Source organism: Triturus cristatus, chromosome 5_1, assembly GCF_964204655.1.
Source record: "Triturus cristatus chromosome 5_1, aTriCri1.1, whole genome shotgun sequence".
Lineage (NCBI taxonomy): Eukaryota > Metazoa > Chordata > Amphibia > Caudata > Salamandridae > Triturus > Triturus cristatus.
Window position 1 is genome coordinate 97,253,192 of NC_140587.1, and position 8,367 is coordinate 97,261,558.

Here is an 8,367-nt window from a genome sequence, read left to right on the forward strand (position 1 = left end):
TTAAATGCTACGAGTGGGCCTCCAACACTGCTTGTGTCACCCCACTTAAGTAGCCATCTAACCATGAATCATGCCTGCCATTGCACTCCCTGTATGTGTGGTTTCGGCACTTCAGCTTGGCATTTAAAATGACTTGCCAAGCCTTAAACACCCCTTTTATTACCTATGTCACCCGTAAGGCAGGCCCCTAAGTAGTCTGTCATCCCTAAGGTAGGCCCTAGGTGGTCCTAAGGGCACTTGTACGTAAAAGGTAGGAAGTGTACTTTTATGTTTTGCATGTCCTGGTAGTGACAAACAGCCTATTTCATTTTTCCCTGCTGTGAGGGCTACTCTTCTCATAGGCTAGCATTGGGATTCCTTAATACACTTTTAAGCTGTAATTCCTGATCAGTGAGGGGTAGTGTGAGAAGTTGGCCTGATATGTAGTGCTCACTATTCTAGTGATCACTGTGTATCATTCCAAACGACCCTTATTGATGATTGGTTGTAAGTCAACCTTTTAGACCAGCTATCCTAGTAGCGTGGATACGAGCAGTCTTTAGGCTAAACTCTAGAGGGCGTGTTAAGCCAGCTGTTTACCATCACATATACTCCTTGAACACCAAGTGAAAGGACACCACACAAGTTGTTATAAAAATAAAAGGATATTTATTTATAACAAGACTACCCTGGCTCTTTATGAGTCAGGGAGCTAAGCACACTACAAAACTCTTAGGAAAATACTTCAGTTGCACAATTTACACAAATGCCCGAGGGGCACGAGAAACCATCTACACTAACAGTGAAATGCGAATGGTTAGAGTCTGGAGGTACTGATTCCGGAGTGATCCGATCAGTGGGACTAAACGAAAAAAAAGGAACTGGACACTTGTAGAGCGAACCTGCGATGGAGCACCGAGATGCTCGAGTTACCTAGCCCGGAGGCTGCGGCTGCGTGAAGTTCGGCAAGATGTCGGGAGTCCTCGTGTAGTCTCAGGAGCCTGAAAAAAGAAGTTGCTGGCAGGCGACCAGTGACGATGTTCAGAGCGATCCAAGCCTGGATCGGTGATGAAGGAAACCTGAAAGCAGAGGGGACTCAGTTCTCAACCGCTAGCCAGCGATCGTGTGGGTACCAGGAGGGTACCGGCTGAAGTCACCTCGACCAGGTGAGTGGGTGACGTCGGACTCGGCTGTTCCTCGGGCCAGGAGGTGCGGCGGCGACCAGAATGGAGGGCGAGCTGTCCCACGAAGGTGTCTGCTGTCGATGATGCTGGGCCCAGGCAGGGGCAGCGGATCTTGGCAGTGGCAACCCAAGCGGGGGAGTCAAGATGGCGTCGGGAGTGGACCAGGAGGGTCCGTGGTACTCCTCTGTTGAGGGGGAGCAAGAGCCAGTCTGGAGCAACCAGACTAGTGATGAAACAATCGTGGTGCGTCGTGAAGAGGGCCACAAGCCGGTCGGCAAGTGGTCGAACAACGCGGTGAACAACAAGGAGCGGAAGGGCCCCCACGCAGATCTCGGGGATGCTGGGGAGGCAGACTTCGATGCTGGAGCTGCTCAGGGTTAGGGCTTCTCAAACCCTAGGTGCACTCACTCGAGGGTCCCTCGGTGGGCGTGCTAGATAAGCGTCGTGCAGGTTCTGAAGATAGCCGGTCCCGCAGGTCTCGTCACACCTACGTCTCTCAGCTGGGCTGATGAGGTAGGTAAAAGGTCAGAGATGGCAGGGTACTCGGGTCTCGTCGAGCTGGGCAGTCTTGATCCGTAGGAGAGACTTACAGCAAACCGCAAGCGCTTAGGTGGTGCCTGCTGGTGCAGGGTGGCTACTCCTTAGCCACAAGGGAGAGTCTTCAGAAATAGTCAAGAGTTCCTTTCGTGGAAAGTGGTTCGTGATTCGGAGTTATCCGATTATCTGATTATCCAATTTGGGAAGGGGACTCGCTCCTACCTTTATTCTAAGAAAAGGGGCTGGCCCGTGACTAGGTTCTACCTATGGGTGGAGCCAGGAGGGGGGTGGTTACACCCCTAACCTTTGTCCGGCTTCGCGCCAGCTCAGGGGCTGGTGTGCCCCCGAAACTGGTTTGAGCCGGGCTATGCACAGTGAGCACCGGGGTGCCACTTGCAATCACCTTCCTTTCAGCCCTGCCTACCTGGGATACACAAACCCTGTCTGGGACGGTGCTAACACCGCCCTCGACAGGAAACCCTTTGTCCAAGCTCCCCTTGCTGGAAGGTCCCCCAGCAGCAGGAGGTCAGACTTGTGTCTGGTGGCAGCATCCATTTTGTGATGCTGAGGCTTGAGTCAACTTTAACCGGGGTTCAAGGTTACTTCCATGTCGTGTCCCTCTAAAAGGGGGGAATGCTAACCCCGTCACCAGGACTGGCGAGGGGTTCGTATTCCCATTCGTATGACACCTTACTCGACATGTATAGGTGAGGTGAGGCCAAAGTTAGCAATTGCATTAAAAGTAGTTGGCCCGCGTCACCATGGAACGGCTATTAGGACTTGGTTCCGCAAGCCGTCGACGGGCTCAGCTCGCGCCAGAGCACCGTCCCACATGATCCCCTGCACTCTGCCTTCAGGATTGATAAGGCCTGCTATAGGAGTGACTGATAGGAATCCATGTGTCCATTTTAGGGTTTAGGTGTAGGAATACTACACCTACAGCAACGGGTGATTACACCACGTGGCCCCAGCTGTCGTGCAGCCAGTTGTGTCAGATTTGGGCGGCCATTCCAGGGGTGGCATAATACATGCTTCAGCCCCTGGTAGGCCCTGGGTACACCGATGCCCTGGATACCTGTGGTATGCTGAGACAGGGACTGACAAGGCGGCCCAGTTCCAATTAGTGGATGCACCTAACGTACAGGTGTGTTAATTTCGAGAGAGAACAGCTAGGCTGTGGGTCTGATTGGCAGGCCCACAGCCGGAGAAAGTCGTAAACCAATGAAGCAAAAGCAAAAAATCTGGGTGATCATAGGATTGCAGACCCTACTCTCCTACATGACCCCCCCCCAAACTTCGGGACAATAAGCTAACCTTGACCAGGTGAGTCTTCTTGCTCTAAGTGGAAATACCTGGAGAGCCCATCTGCATTGCCATGATCAGTGCCAGGTCTATGCTCCACTGTGAAGTCCATCCCCTGTAGGGAAATGGACCACCTAAGTAGTTTGGGGTTTTCACCCTTCATTTGATTTAGCCACAAGAGGGGCTTATGGTCGGTCTGAATCTTGAAGTGAGTGCCAAACAAGTATGGCCTCAACTTCTTCAGGGCCCAAACCACAGCAAAGGCCTCCCTCTCAATAGCTGACCAATTCTTCTCTCTGGGGGTCAGCCTCCTGCTAATAAAAGCTATGGGCTGGTCATGACCATCAAAATTCAGTTGCGATAGAACAGCTCCCACACCCAGCTCCGAAGCGTCTGTTTGGACAATGAATGGTTTGGAGTAGTCTGGACTCTTTAGGATAGGTGCTGTGCACATGGCCTGCTTTAGGTCATCGAATGCCTTCTGACAGCTTGCTGTCCACTGAACTTTTTTTGGCATCTTTTTACTTGTCAGGTCGTTTAGCGGGGTCACAATGGATCCATACTTTCTGACAAATTTCCGGTAATAACCAGTCAGGCCCAAGAAAGCTCGAACCTGAGTCTGGGTGGTTGGAGGAGCCCAGTCCTGGATGGCCTGTATTTTGCTCTCCAATGGTTGAACCTGGCCTCCACCTACAAGGTGGCCCAGGTATACAACCTGTGTCTGCCCTATCTGGCACTTGGTGGCCTTGATAGTGAGGCCTGCCTTCTGCAGGGCCTCTAACACTTTCCTCAGGTGGACCAGGTGATCCTCCCAGGTGGAGCTAAAGACAGCGATATCGTCCAGATACGCCGCACAGAAGTCGTCCAACCCAGTGAGAACTCGATTCACCAGCCTTTGGAAGGTGGCAGGTGCATTTTTCAAACCAAAGGGCATTACCACGAACTGATAATGCCCACCCGGGGTAGAAAATGCTGTTTTGGGCTTGGCCTCCTCAGCTAACCTGATTTGCCAATACCCAGCTGTCAGGTCAAACGTACTTAAGTAGTTGGCCGAGGACAACCGGTCGATAAGTTCGTCTGCTCTTGGTATCGGGTGGGCGTCGGTCTTAGTGACCGCATTGAGACCTCTGTAGTCCACGCAAAACCTCATCTCTTTCTTACCGCCCTGGGTGTGAGGTTTCGGCACGAGCACTACGGGACTAGCCCAGGGGCTGTCCGAGGGTTCAATGACTCCCAGCTCCAACATTTTCTGCACCTCTGTCTTGATGCAGTCTCTGACATGATCAGGTTGCCGATAGATTTTACTCTTTACGGGCAGACTGTCCCCAGTGTCGACCTCGTGGGTACACCACTTGGTCTGACTGGGTGTCAGAGAGAACATATGTCGAAAGGATTGAAGAACCTGTTTACAATCCTCTTGTTGATGTCCAGAGAGGCTGCCACAAAAGACAACACCATCTACTGATCCATCGTCAGGGTTCTGAGAGAGCAGGTCTGGGAGAGGGTCACTCTCCTCCTCCTGTCCCTCATCTGTGGCCATGAGCAAGCCCATGCCCTCCCTGTCGACATATGCCTTGAGCCTGTTTACATGGAGCACCCTGTGGGGGCTCCGGGGAGTTCCCAGGTCTACCAAGTAGGTGACCTCTCCCTTTTGCTCAATGATCGTGTGGGGCCCAGACCATTTGTCTTTGAGTGCTGCTGGGGCCACTGGCTCCAGCACCCACACCTTCTGTCCAGGCTGGTACACAGTCAGGACAGCCTTTTGGTCGTGCCAAGCTTTCTGTAATTCTTGGCTCGCCTCCAGGTTTTTAGACGCCTTTTCCATGTACTCCGCCATCCGCGAGCGGAGACCGAGCACATAGTCCACAATGTTTGATGCCGGCTTTCTGAGAGGTCTCTCCCATCCTTCCTTTACCAAACAAAGGGGTCCCCTTACAGGATGTCCGAACAGAAGCTCGAAAGGGCTGCAGCCAACCCCCTTCTGCGGGACCTCTCTGTAGGCGAACAAGAGGCAGGGTATCAGGACATCCCATCTCCGCCGAAGCTTTTCAGGTAGTCCGTGAATCATCCCTTTTAGGGTCCTGTTGAATCTCTCAACAAGCCCATTGCATTGTGGGTGATAGGGTGTGGTGAACTTGTAGTTGACACCACATTCCTTCCACATAGCAGTCAGATATCCCGACATGAAGTTTGCACCTCTGTCTGAGACGACCTCCTTAGGGAAGCCCACTCTGGAGAACACTCCAAGTAGGGCCCGTGCCACCACAGGTGCCGTAGTGGTCCTAAGGGGAATAGCTTCAGGATACCTGGTGGCGTGGTCCACCACCACCAGTATAAACTTGTGCCCTGATGCTGTCTGGGGTTCCATTGGTCCGACAATGTCGATCCCCACTCGTTCAAAGGGTACCCCCACCACTGGTAGTGGTATGAGGGGGGCCTTTGTCGTGCCACCTGACTTACCACTGGCTTGGCAAGTGACACAGGAGCGGCAAAACTCCTTCGTATCTTCGGACATGTGGGGCCAGTGAAAGTGTGGAACAATTCTGTCCCAAGTCTTATTCTGGCCTAAGTGACCTGCAAGGGGAATCTCGTGGGCCAAGGTGAGAAGGAAACCTCTCAGAGACAAGGGGATGACCAGCCTCCTGGTCGCACCAGGTTTGGGGTCTCTTGCCTCAGAGTACAGGAGTCCATCGTCCCAGTACACTCTGTGGGTACCTGTGGCGTTCCCTGCAGCCTCAGCAGCGGCCTGCTGTCTGAGGGGTTCAAGTGAGGGGCAGTCTAACTGTGCCTTCCCCAGGGCTTCCCTGGAGGGTCCCCCTGAGCCCAGAAACTCAACCTGACCAGGTTCAAGCTCTTGCGGCTCAGTTTCCCTCAGTTCTTTAAGGTCAGCCTCCTCGGAGACTTGATCCACGACCTGGGGCAAGGGGGAAGGCGAAGCCTTACCCTTACTGCTCCTTTTCTTGGAAGGTGTCTGGTCCGTTCTTCCAGGATCCAGCACCTGTTCAGTGGGGCATCTTTTGGCCTGTGACCTGGTCACAGCAAGGACATGTGCTGGCAAACCTAACATTTCCATGTGAGTCCTCTGCTCCACTTCTGACCATTGTGACGTTTCCAAATCATTGCCCAACAGACATTCTACGGGGAGGTCTGAACTAACCACAACCTTTTTCGGGCCACTTACCCCCCCCCAGGAGAAATCAACAACTGCCATACTGTGATTGGTAGTGAAGTTGCTGGCATTGGTCACTAGGTAACTGGTACCTAGCATGATCTGTCCAGGGTCCACGAAGTTAGGCGTCACCATGGTGACACTGGCACACGTGTCCCTGTAGGCCTGAGCCACTCTTCCATTTATCAAAGGTGTCTGCCTGTATTTGCCCAAAGTATTGGGACTGGCATCAGGGGACATATCCCCTGTACAGACAAGGACGGCCTGAGTGAGCGTGCCGACTAAGTCGTCACTCCCCTCGGTTCCCAAGGTTAACCCAACTAATGCCTTGGGAGGCGCACTACCACTGCTGACTGTACTAGGGGGCGCAGGTGCCTTAGGGGCTGCAGTGGCAGGAGTTTGCCCTCCTTTCTTGGTGCACTCACTAAACCAGTGAGTCTTACTCTTACAGTATTGGCACCACCTTTTTGACTGGCCTTCTTGAGTCTTCTTCTTCTGTGAAGCCTGACCCCCACCCTCTTTGGTTTGTTGGGGACCTGTCGAAGACTTCTGGTCATTTTGTTCGTTCTTGTTACCCTTTTGGTCTGCTTTCTTCTGACCACCCTGGTTCTGATTCTGGTTCTGCTTGACCCTTGTTCTGACCCATCTGTCCGCCTTCTTTCCCAATTCTTGGGGAGAGGTCAGATCCGAGTCGACAAGGTGCTGATGCAACAATTGGTTCTGACAGTTATTTAAAATCTGTTCTCGCATGATAAGATTGTACAATCCTGTGTAATCAGTAACCTTGCTACCCAGCAACCAGCCTTCCAAAGCCTTAGTGGCACAATCGACAAAGTCAGCCCAATCCTGAGACTGAATTTTCTGGGTGTCCCGGAACAGCACCCGGTACTGTTCCGTGGTTAAGCCGAACCCATCAATCAGTGTGTTCTTCAGGACTTGGTAGTTGTTAGCATCCTCAGCTCTTGTAGTGAGGAGCTTGTCCCTTCCTTTACCTTCAAAGGAAAGCCACAGTATAGCTGCCCACTGACTTGGGGGGACGCACTGGACAGTGCAGGCCCTCTCCAAGGCAGTTATCCACTTGTGGATGTCGTCCCCTTGTTTAAAGGGGGGCACTATTTTACTCAGGTGTCTAGTGTCTATACCCCTGTCTTTCTCTCTATTGAGAATGCTGCCACCAGCGGGATCTAACCCACTTAATTTCTGCTCTCGGGCCAAGGCAAGTCTTTCTTTGGCGAGGGCAAGTTCTTCCCGCTCGATCCTCAGATTGACCTCCCGCATCTTCGCTTCATGCTCCCTCCTCTGAGGGGAAGTCATTCCTCTCTGAGAAGATGCCTGAGAGACATGTGTATGAACCGATCTGCCAGAGCCTCTGGAGAGAGATCTAGCTCGTCCGTTCCCAAGGTTAAGCCTGCTTGAGCGTGGGCCCGGGGCTCCCCCAGCTCCATTCTCATGCCTGCTTAAGTTGGTCCTTGTAAGCCTGCCGACTACCACTGGACCTTTGTCTGCCTCGTCTCCCGACAACTCGTCCTCGTCCTCTGTGCGGAGGTCGAGGTCTGGGTCACCGAGGGTTCCCTCTAAGGGCGGCATGTTCCCATCTGCACTGGGGGGACCTGTGTTAGAGGACCTCCTAGCATCGTACGCCTCTAAGAGACCTATCAGAATTGCGATGGTAGGGTTAGAACCCTGGTTTAGCTTCCTGGAGGCACACAGTTGTCGCATCTCCTTGAAGCTAAGAGTTGCATATCGTGACACGACCTGTGGAGGGTCACTGACCACTAAGGGAGTCTGTGAAGACTCTCCGTGGATCGACATGCTTTTCTAGTGAGGTGTAAGTGTTGCACCTACCTACACTATGGGTTTACCTACTGATCCCTTGCTAAGAGTTGTAGTCAGGGTGTGCTAAGCCCTGTTACACTACAACAGCCGGTTCAGTAGAACTCGGAGTATTCTAAGTTAAGTTATATGTACCTGGGTACTTATGTGATCTTTCACTGCGATATTCTTAGGATACGTGTGTGGTAAAACAACAGCAAGCTCAAATCCCAACCGCTGCTCACCAATGTGAGAAGTTGGCCTGATATGTAGTGCTCACTATTCTAGTGATCACTGTGTATCATTCCAAACGACCCTTATTGATGATTGGTTGTAAGTCAACCTTTTAGACCAGCTATCCTAGTAGCGTGGATACTAGCAGTC